General features: G+C 44.2%; 1 pseudogene; it reads left to right on the forward strand.

The window, feature by feature from the left end:
* Positions 1-252: 252 nt before the first annotated feature.
* On the forward strand, positions 253-1,422 carry LOC141100438 (N-acetylmuramoyl-L-alanine amidase-like; annotated as a pseudogene).
* The last annotated feature ends 10,428 nt before the right edge of the window (positions 1,423-11,850 follow it).

The following is an 11,850-nucleotide window of genomic DNA, read 5'->3' on the forward strand; positions in this document are numbered from 1 at the left end:
ACTTTCACCAACCGTGATTACCACACCTGACACTCTTTTATAGAGCAATCACACCTGTTTTATAATTACGTGCACAAAACTAAAGTAACCAAAGTGCAATGACCCTAATGGCCACCGGGGGGAAACTAAGAAAAAGACACCACTATGTAATAACCCTTAATGGCCACCGGGGGGGCAAAACCAACCCTGAGCAAACAGCTCACAGAAAAAAAGGTTGCTTGTGCATTTTCTCTGTCATCTCCAACCTGGATCATGACAGTCATGGCATTAAAAAATGATGGCTGACAGGAAAGTGGAGTTGTCCTGGCCCCTGATGGAAGCACAGTGGCCATAAGACCCCTTCTTGGTGCCATGCTCTGGGGGTGGAAAGTTGAGTGTAAATGGGAGAATCTACAGGGAGAAGATTATCAAAAGCCAAGTTCAAAACCAGGCAACCAAATTAGACGTCCCACATCCCTAGCCATGTCTTTGGCACTGGGTTTTGCTAATTCTTCAGTGTCCCTGGAAACCCCGCTAGATTTTCTAAATGGATGCTGGGATTCCGTCTCCACACCCCAAACATTCCATCTCCAGGCGGCCCCTTCCAGAGATGACCTGACATTGGCACATGTCAATGGTGCCTTGGATGGCACCCGGCTGAGAGAGATCCTGATCAATAAGAACATGAGCTCCTTACTTCAGTCATACTACTATGGGCGGCAAGCAAAGAGTGCGTTCCGGAGACAAGACTTCCAGGATCTGATAACACAGGGGCAGCTAGCCGATTAAATACTTCGAGGAATGATTTGCTATAAGGAACATGCCAAAACCCAAACTTTACATCCTATGGCAGACGAGCAGTTCAGCGCCATTGCTTCCAAAGCGGCCAAACGGTTTTCACAGCAGTTTCTAGGTACAGCACATCATCTGGTTAATAAATTACATTTTTAGGAAAAATTTGCTAGAGCCTAACAAGCTCGAGGAGATCTGTTATAGAATCGGCAACGGCCTCTAACCACAACGATTAGGCTGCTGTTAACCCCTTAAGTGCCACTGACAATATATGTCAGCATCATTTAATTCCTGCCATTTTGTCTATCCATCAGCTCCCTGCAACGCAATCTCAGGGTGCCAATGCATTGTCATGGCAGCTGGTGGACTGCTGAAGGCCCCAATTGATAACATCTTAATCCTCCTGTGAAGCCCAGACATGGGCTGTGCTTCATATCAAACCACCAGTTTCCCTACCTACCGCAATACTGTGGTACATCAATGACAAGCCTCAAGCAATTCCAGTTTCAAGTTTGTTCTCTCTAAGGGGACTAAAAAATAAAGTTAAAAAAAGCATTAAAAATATTTAGAGAAATATATATATATTAAAAAAAAGTAAAAATAAAGAACTAAAAAATAATGGTCGATCTATCAAAACATAAAATTAGTCAACCATACAGTAAACATCGGAAAGCAGAAAATGCCAGAATTACCGTTTTTTTTTAACCTGTATGTACATCACTCCCAAAAAATACAATAAAAAGGATCAAAACACTGAAAGCACTCCAAAATGTCATCAATAAAAATGACAGCTCCCGCAACACAAAATGAAACTATCACACAGCTCCATGGCTGGAGATATTAAAACATTATGGATTTCAGAAAATGGAGACACAAATCAACTTCTTTTTTTTTTTTTCTATATTTACAAATTTCTAAATGTATTCACGTTTGCATCGTTGAAATTGTACTGCCCTGTACTTACCACTTCACCACACATGGAATTTTTTCCTACTTTTCAGTATATCATTTAGCCAAATGAATTTTGTGATTGAAAACTACATCTGATCCCACTAAAATATAAGACCTCGTATAGCTATATCAACAGATTAGTATATGTGTTATCGAACTTATGGCTCTTGGAAAAAGAGGAAGAAAAAAGGAATGTGTAAAAAACAGAAAATCTCTCGGCCTTGAAAGGGTTAGTAGATAACATGGGGACTACATGCATCCACCCATTCATTTATCCCTGTTCGTCTTCCCTTGTTGGTCTAATTGGAGTATTTCCATATACTACTACTCCCCTCTTCCCTGGGTGGGGGAAGGGAACAGACAGAGGATAGATTCAGGAGTTAAAGCAAGGTATGTGGCCCCAGTTTTTTCACCATTAGAAGTAATCCAGGAAACAGGGATAGCTAGGGACGCCCTAGCATTAGGGACAGGGAAGGAGCCCCAGGCACTGGGATACCTAACAACAGAGTCATAACAGTGGGTCTTTTTTCTAACTCTGCTCCTCCTACCTGCTCTCTCCCTCCCTAAGACAGATCTTAGCTGTTTTTAAGATTGAATGGTGAGTTCAAAAAGCAGGAGAAATGGTACAAGTAACTCATAAGTGGAAAAAGAAGTATAGACTTCAATAGGCGACTGTAAACTATTCCTTCAGTGAATGGGCAATTTTGACCAAGACAGATTTGAGCTGTTTTTCAGAGTCTATAGTGAGTTCAGAGAACAGTGAGAGGAGTATAAGTGAGTCATAAGTAGAGAAAGAAGCATAGACTTTAGTAGGTGATTGTGATCTGATGTCATAGCTCAGTTTCGGGATTCGATCAGGTGACCTGTTGCAGTTTTGTCGGTTCCCCTGTCTGGTGAGCTATTTCCTTTTCTTCCCTGTGCAAATGATCAAATGATGATAGTTTCTATTGTCTTTGTTTTTCCTTCATTTTTTGTTCCTCTCCAGGTGTTTCTTATTTTCCCATTTTGGTTTGCCCTATCACTTTCTGGGTGGGGTTTTATATATTCACCCTTCTTTGCACTTCCTTGCTGGCTATACTTACTTGTAGGTGAATTTGTGCTAAGGTGTTCCAGATCCTCAGTAACAGGACTTTCCCTGCTAGGCAAACATCATTTGTATTCCTGCTGAGTGTCTGTGTTGCGGCTGCGACCACGGACGCAGCCCAGACGACGCCTCCATGTCACCTGACCACAACGAGGGGCGAGCGTCCCAGGTGGGGATGGAATGTGGACCCACTGGACCACATAGGGTAACCTGGACCTACCCAGACTAGGGAAGGGCAGTAAGCAGGGTCTGTGGCAGCTGAGCATGTGTACGAGATGGCGACGTGCAGAACTATGTGACACCGCACAACTTCAGGTTTGATGAACATAAAGTTTACTCAAACGAAATCACAGTACATAAATGAAACATAACTATGCCAGGCTCCCGATTCCGCACATCAGGGAAAGGTACACATCTCAGGATAACAGACGAAGGCATGAGGACATCATGGGTTGATGCAGTCCAGGGTCATCTGGTACGGGCATACAAGGAAGGCCTCTCTCTCAAGTCTCAGACGTAGCACAGGCTCAGCAGGAGAACATGAGACAGTGACCTCGGATGGGTCATCACGGGTTGATGCAGTCCAGGGTCATCTGGCACGGGCATATCAGGATGGCCTCTCTCAGGCCCCAGGCATAGCACAGGCTCAGCAGGAGAACATCAGACACTGACCCAGGACAGACGTCATCACAGGGTGGACCCCAGGGAACCGGCGGAACATCAGGACACAGGAAGGACAGGAACACTGGCATTGCAACGCAGGTCAGATCCAGGCAGAACCGTCACTGAGAAACAAGATTGGAGACTCCCTAGGAACACGGAGGAGGAGTCCATCCAGGAACACAGGCGGGAGCGACTCTGGAACGCAGACTGGACCACCTGGACCATGGACCAGACATCTGGACACTGGGACGACCATCAGGACATAGGCTGGACATCAGGGCATAAGCCGGACATCAGGAAGGACATCTAGACATCAGGACATCAAGGCACCAGGCAGACATCAGGTCATCAGGACACAGGCTGGACATCAGGACTCCAGGCGGACATCAGGTCACAGGCAGGACATCAAGACTCGGATCTCAGACAGAACATCAGAACACTGGTATCGGACTCCGGACATCTGGCAGCAATCGACAGGCTCCGGACACGAGACTACGGACTTCAGGCTCCGGACATGAGGCCGCAGTCATCAGGTTCTGGACATCTGGCAGCAATTGACAGGCTCCGGACATGAGACTGCGAACATCAGGCTCCGGACATGAGGCTGCAGTCATCAGGTTCCGGACATCTGGCAGCGATTGGCATTCTCCAGGCATCGGGCAGGGAAGGATAGGATCCCGACATCTGGAGGTGGACATCAAGCACCGGACATCTGGAAGTGGTCGTCAGACACCGGACATCAGGCAGCGACCTAAAAAGGAACTCAAGCGGTCTGGTGCAAGCCCCGACAGGTTGGACTGGAACCGGCCGGGGATTGCACCGAATAAAAAGCTGAGCACAAAGTGGCAGAAACTCAGCAGACACACCAGACTCCTACTTACAAGATGAACCCAGGTTAGATCACAGAAAGTCAGTTAGCAAAAAGTCACAGTCACTGGGCACAGGGTTCAAGACACAGAAGGACTTCAGGAACATAACATAGCAGGAATCAGGACTAGACTTCATAAAGCCCAAGGACCAGGATATTCTGTCTCCTGGAGGGCAGACAAGAACAAGAACACAGAGACCAGGATATTCTGCCTCCTGGAGGGCGGCAAGACAGGCACAGTTCACCTAGAACTGCAGGCAGGCAGGACAGGTGCTGAACAGCAAACAGACAAAGCAAAACTCAGAGACTTAAGGTGAAGCTCTGGCAACGTCCCACAGGGCAGGGAAAATTTATATAGGAGCTGCCTCACAGCGATAGGCTGGAGCCGCAATTCTAGCACACACCCATTCCTCATAAAAGCAGGGGACGTGTGGCCGCCGGCACCCTAAGCTCAGCCAGAAACAAATCAGCATTGCAAAGGACACCTAGCAGGAGCTGCAAGCCAAAGCACATGTGATGTCATGTACATTACAGAGGACCTTAAAACCCACGGATAGCTTTCCACAGCACCAGCCAGGGACCGCACAAACGGGTGGTCATGCGGCGCAGCGGAACCACACACGCATGTACGGCTACGCAGCGGAGACGGGCACTGAGCAGCATCCACACAGATAACTGACAACAGCATTCCAACTCATTAGGGGGAGAGGAGCAAAGGGTTAAAGCAAAGACATGCAGAGTAACGCCGGAGAAACAAGGTACACACTCACCGGCGTCACAGTCTGTTTGTCTACCTTCCCAGCACCTTTTCCTTTGACTTCAGTTAGGGTTCTGTGAGGTTATTATTCTTTCATTTATTTTTGGTTCTCCTTAATTTTCCCTGTCTCCCCTTTATTAATGTACCTTAAGTTTTCTCACCCTGGTTCTTAGTCTCCACCTGCACACTTTCCTTTCCCCTTGTTAGCAGTGTGTAGTGGCCTACCCTCTGGTTCCTCAGGAGGTGGAAGAAACCTCTCAACAGCCTTTTAGGGAGTCAGGTCCGAGGTGGTGTTTTTAGTGGTGCGGTTAAAGATTTTCTAGTCTGTACAGGGACCAGTTGGGTGTGGGTGCTAATAAGTTTTCCTTATTCCTGTTACCGGTGTGTGACTGTGTCACATTCATAACATGTGATCCCTCAGTGAATGGGCAATTTTTATCAGGACAAAATGTATCTGTTTTTCAGAGTCAATGGTGACTTCAGAAGGCAAAAGGAAAAGTAGAAGTGACTCACAAGTGGAGAAAGAAGCATATACATCAATAGGCGACTGTAATCTGATCCCTCAGTGAGCTGGCAGTTTTATCCAAGACAGATCTTAGTTATTTTTCAGAGTGAATGGTGAGTTCATAAGGCAGGAGAAAGAGTAGAAGTGACTAATAAGTAGAAAAAGAAGCATAGACTTCAATAGGCAGTAGTATTCTGATCCTTCAGTGAATGGACAATTTTGACAAGACAAATTTTAGCTGTTTTTCAGAGTGCATAGTGAGTTCTGAAGGCAGAAGGAAAAGAAGTAGTGACTCATAAGTGATTCAAAGATTTACAGACTTCAAAAGGCGACTGTAAACTGATCTTTTAGTGAATGGGCAATTTGGACCAAGACAGAACTTATCTGTTTTTCAGAGTGAATAGTGAGTTCATGAACAAGGGTTGATGTGACTCATAAGTGGAGAAAGGAGCATATTTTTTCTGATGAAGGTATATTATAACGTTTCTTATATTTACTTGTATTATTGATTTTTCCACAGTTTGATAAAATGACAGTGACCATTTAATGGCAAGTAATGGTTAAGACGCCCAAATGGCTGGTTCTGATGCCATTTGACATACAGTATATGTGCTTACATGTAGTTTTGAGTTATGCTGTAATAGACCTATAAGGAATACACGCGCTTGGGGTGGTGCTGAAATAAATGGCAGGAGGATAAAGAGTCCAAATTTAGTGGGCCTTACCCTCAACATCAGGTGTGCGGCCTCCCGTCTCCTACTTGTAGGCTTCCACACCACACCCAGCAGTCCTCACCCTCAGCGTTGGGTAGGAAGCCTTCCTTTGCCACATCTTAGGTCTCCGGCAGCACTTTCTATGCCGCGCTTGGTATATTATTTTTATAGGTAGCAGACAAAAGACAACCAGCTTTATTATCTCATACACAGTAAAGGAATAGATCAGAGTGCAAAAATAAATGCTGGGCCGTCTGGCCACTAACATCTCCTACAGACCTACAGCACCTCTTGCCTATCAGAAGCTCCTCACAGTTCATCCAATTCTTCATGTCGGCAACACCTACAGATCTTGGCACAGCCTGTCTTTCCCCTGACTGGCAGCATTAGGGGAAAAGCTCGCCAACCTTATTAAGCTCTCCCATCTGACTCTTAAAGACCATCTGTCATTTGCCAAACATACGTAATTTCATAGATGCCGGTCATTCCTCAGCTCTCCTGAATCCGACGATGTTTGTCTTTAATTCCTGCTCCTCTCAATATCTTAGATACAACCTCATCTTTCCGGTATATAAATCTAGTCTTGTTAGCCAAGAGGGTGTGTCATCTACTCTTCTTTGTGGGTGTCTTCCAGAGAGCCAAGCCCAGTTGACTAAAAATACTAGATTTATATACAGGGAAAAGAGGGACATATCTCAGGAACAGAGAGACACAGGAACAAAAGAAAAACAGCGCCGGAATCAGGGGAACAACGACATGTACACCAGGTAAGAAAACTACATTTTTATGCCTAGTGACCTGTCCTCTTTATTTTGTTTAATTGTTCACCTCAAAACATATATGGGTGGAGAAGGAGCGCAACTTCTACAATTCCAACAACCGGGTCATATTTTAGGTTTTGAAGCCCAAATCCTAGAAAAGTGAAAGATTGCACAGAACCTGCTTGCCTGAAATGTGGCACTTTAATGACCTAAGTATGCAACTAAAGCCATGGCAGTATATAACCTGGAAAATAAAGAATGTATTCCTTAAAACACACACAGTAAGGCCGGAGTCACACTAGAGAGAAATACGGACGAGTGCTATGCGAGAAAAAAAAATATATATTTCATAGAGAGCAGAATAGCTGAAAAATCAATTGTCAGCATCTGTAAAATCATTACAGAACCCGGCAGGATATGAGACATGGTTTACATACAGTAAACCATTGCATATCTGTTATTTTTTATAAGTCCCTCACTAATAACGTTAGTAGTGTGTGTGTGTCAAATTTTGGAGCTGTAGGTGTTAAATTAAAGGATTAATTTGAAAACTGGTGTGGGCTCCCGCCCAATTTTCTCCGCCAGAGAGGGCAAGCCAGTGACTGAGGGCAGAAATTAATAGCCTAGAGAGGGACCACGCCAGTTTTTTCTGTGAATTAATCCTTTAATTTAACACCTACAGCTCCAAAATTTTACACACATACGCTACTAACATTATTCATGAGGGACATATAAAAAAAATAATGGATATGCAATGGTTTACTGTATGTTAACCATGTCTCATATCCTGTCGGATTCTGTAATGATTTTACAGATGCCGACAATTGAATTTTCACCTATTCTGCTATCTATATCTCTATGAAATATATATATATATATATATATATATATATGTCTCACTGACATATATATATATATATATATATATATAGACTGTATATATGTTTTCATGAATATTTGAGGCCATGGACCCATTATATGTCTATTTTGCAAGCCGGCAAGAAAATCTCACCGTACGGATGCCATACGGATGTCACATGGATGATTAGATGCGAAAAAATCGCATCCTCATATTGCCAATGGATGACATATGGATCACTGTTCAGGGAACATTTCTGTGTTTTTCGTCCGTAACAAATGGACGGTATTTGTATACGGTAAGTGTGACTCCAGCCTTAATCTGTACCTGAACACCACAGGTCACTGATAGCACTACCATTAACCCCTTTAACCCCGAAGGTGGTTTGCACGTTAATGACTGGGACAATTTTTACAATTCTGACCACTGTCAATTTATGAGGAAATAACTCTGGAACCCTTCAATAGATCCCGGTGATTGTCAGATTGTTTTTCCTTGACTTATTGTACTTCATTTTTCCAGCAAAATTTACAAAACCATTTTTTTAGGTACCACCTCACATTTGAAGTCACTTTGAGGGGTCAAAATGGCAGAAAATACCCAAAAGTGACTCCATTCAAGAAACTGCACCCCTAAAGGTGCTCAAAACCATATTCAATGTTTATTAACCCTTCATGTGCTTCACTGGAATTTTTGGAATGTAGAAAAAAAATGAACATTTAACTTTTTTTCACAAAAAAATGTACTTCATATCCAAATTTTTTATTTTGACTAGGGTAATAGGAAAAAATGGACCACAAAATTTGTTGTGTAATTTCTCCTGAGTATGCCGATACACCATATGAGGAAGAAATCTACTGTTTGAGCGCACGGCAGAGCTCGAAAGGGAAGGAGCGCCATTTGACCTTTTGAATGCAAAATTTGCTGGAACAATTGGCAGACGCCATGTCAGATTTGGAGAGCCTCTGACATGCCTAATCAGTGAAAATCCCCCATATGTGACACCATTTAGGAAACTGGACCGCTCAGGGAACTAATCTAGATGTGTGTTGGGCCCATTGATCCCTCAGGTGCTTCACAGAAGTTTATAATTTTGAGCCGTGAAAATAAACAAAATCACATTTTCCCCACAAATATGTTTTTAGCCCCAAATGTTGCATTTTCATAAGGGTAACATGTGGTGTCAATATGATCACTGCACCACTAGATGAATTAATTGAGGAGTGCAGTTTGTAAAATGAGTTCACATATAGGGAGTTTCTGTTGTTTTGGCACCTCAGGGGCTCTGCCAATGTGACATGGTACCCTCAAATTATTCCAGCAAAATCTGAACTCCAGCATAGAGCCTCTTCCCTTTTGAGCTTTGCACTATGCCTCAAAAGGAGTATTTCCCCACATATGGGATATTGGTGTACTCAGGAGAAATTGCTCAACAAATTGTATGGTGCAATTTCTCCTTAGTATGCCGATACCCCATATGAGGGAGAAAACTACTGTTTGGGTGCACGGCAGGGCTCGGAAGGGAAGAAGCGTAATTTGACTTTTTGAATGTAAAATTTCCTGGAATCATTAGCGGACAAAATGTCTTGTTGAAAGAAGCCCTGATGTGCCTAAACAGTGGAAACCCCCCCATAAGTGACCCCATTTTGGAAACTAGACCCATCAATGAATGTATTTAGGTGTGTGGTGAGCACCTTGAACCCCCAGATGCTTCACAGAAGTTTATAACGTTGAGCTGTGAAAATTAAAAAAAATCACATTTTCCCCACAAAAATTTTATTTTGGCCCCAAATTTTGCATTTTCAGAAGGGTAACAGGAAAAATTGCACCATACAATTTGTTATGCAACTTCTCCTGAGTACACTAATACCCCATATGTGACAGAATACTACTTTTGAGGCACAGTGCAAAGCTCAGAAGGGAAGAGGTACTAGATTGGAGTTCAGATTTTGCTGGAATGGTTTGAGGGTGCCATGTCACATTGGCAGAGCCCCTGAAGTGCCAGAACAGCAGAGGCCCCCTAAATGTGAACTCATTTTACAAACTACACTCCTCAATGAATTCATCTAGGGGTGCACTAATCATATTGACACCACATGTGCATCACATAATTTTATACCGTTGAGCAGTGAAGAAAGAATAAATTACATTTTTACCACTAAAATGTTGTTCTAGCCCCAAATTTTTAATTTTTTCTAAGGGCTAATAGGAGGGTTTTTTTTTTTTTTACAACAAACTGAGGTCTATTTTTTCCTGAGAGTGTCCACACCCTACATGTAATTGGGAAATGCCCAACTCAGAGATTTAACTCTAAAAAGGGCATTTAATAATGTAACATTACTTAATGGTGTAGCTCAAGAGCCGGGGGCTGACACTTGATACCCACATTTTGCCATGAATGGGGAGGTGATATATCGCATCACCAAGCTGAGAGCGGAGATAATTGAGCAGTTACTAGTGCCAGTGCCGTACAGACGCAGAGTGTTAGACATGGCCCATACACATGTGTTAGGTGGTCACCTGGGATTGGATAAAACCCAGGAACGGATCCTCCAGAGGTTCTACTGACCCGGTTGTCACCGTGATATTGTGAACTTCGGTAGGTCCTGTCCCACTTGCCAGCTAACTTTCCCATTGGCCCATTTTCGTAGCCCCCTTGGCGCCATTACCCATTATTGAGGTACCATTTGATCGCATAGCCATGGATCTAGTGGGACCCCTAGTCAAGTCTGCCAGAGGGTATCAGTACATCCTGGTGATTGTAGACTATGCTACGCATTCCCCGAAGGCCATTCCACTATGTAACTCCTCCGCCAAGTGTATCGCCCGAGAGTTGGTCCAGGTCTTCTCTAAAATGGGGTTGCCTAAAGAGATCATGATGGTCCATGGGACCCTGTTTATGTCAAAGATGATGAAGGAGTTGTGCAAAACCCTGCAAATCACACAACTCTGGACTTCAGTCTATCATCCATAGATGGATGACTTGGTAGAAAGGTTCAATAAAACCTTGAAGGCCATGTTGAAGAAGGTTGTGGAGAAGGACAGCCAGGACTTGGACTGTCTACTACCGTACCTTCCAACAGAGAAGTCCTACTGGGTTTTCCCCTTTTGAACTGTTGTATGTCCGACATCTCCATGGACTCCTCGACGTAGCAAAAGAGCTGTGGGAGGCGGAGTCTACACCCTACCGGAGTGTGATCGAGCATGAGGTCCAGATGCAAGAGAGGATTGCTAAGGTAATGCCCCTCTTGTGAGAACACCGCCTCAAAGCACAAGAGGCGCAATCAAGGGTCTACAATAGGTCAGCAAGGGTGAGACACTTCAACCCTGGTGATCGAGTACTGGAGCTGGTATCCACGATGGAGACTAATTTCCTGGTCAAGTGGCAGGGTCCCTATGGAGGTAGTGGAGAAAGTTGGGGAGGTCAACTACAAATTCCACCAACCACGTGAACCTAATCAAACCATGGCAGGATAGAGAACCTGAGGAATCCCCTTGTCTGCTGGCCAAGTCCAATATCAGTGCAGAGGATGTCAAGGTGGCAGACACCTTATCCCGCTTGCAGAAGCATCAGTGCTGGGAGTTTCTGCAGTGCTGGGAGTTTCTGCAGCGGAACAGAGATGTTTTCTAAGAACTTCTGTGGTGTACGAAGATTATACAGCATGAGGTTCTGAAGGAGCCTCATGTCCGGGTCAATGTGAAGCCATATCGGATTCATGAAGCTCATCGAGAGGTAATCTCGAAGGAGGTAAAGCGGATGCTGAGCCTGGGAGTCATCAATGAGTCCACGAGTGGCTGGTCCAGTCCAATAGTCTTAGTGCTGAAAACAGATGGAGAATGGCGGTTTTGCAATGCCTATAGGTAGCTGAACGAAATCTATAAGTGTGATGCTTACCCAATGCCTTGGGTCGATGAACT

The sequence above is a fragment of the Dendrobates tinctorius genome, unplaced genomic scaffold, assembly GCF_039654945.1.
Source record: "Dendrobates tinctorius isolate UK_male_01 unplaced genomic scaffold, ASM3965494v1 ptg000104l, whole genome shotgun sequence".
Classification (NCBI taxonomy): Eukaryota; Metazoa; Chordata; class Amphibia; order Anura; family Dendrobatidae; genus Dendrobates; species Dendrobates tinctorius.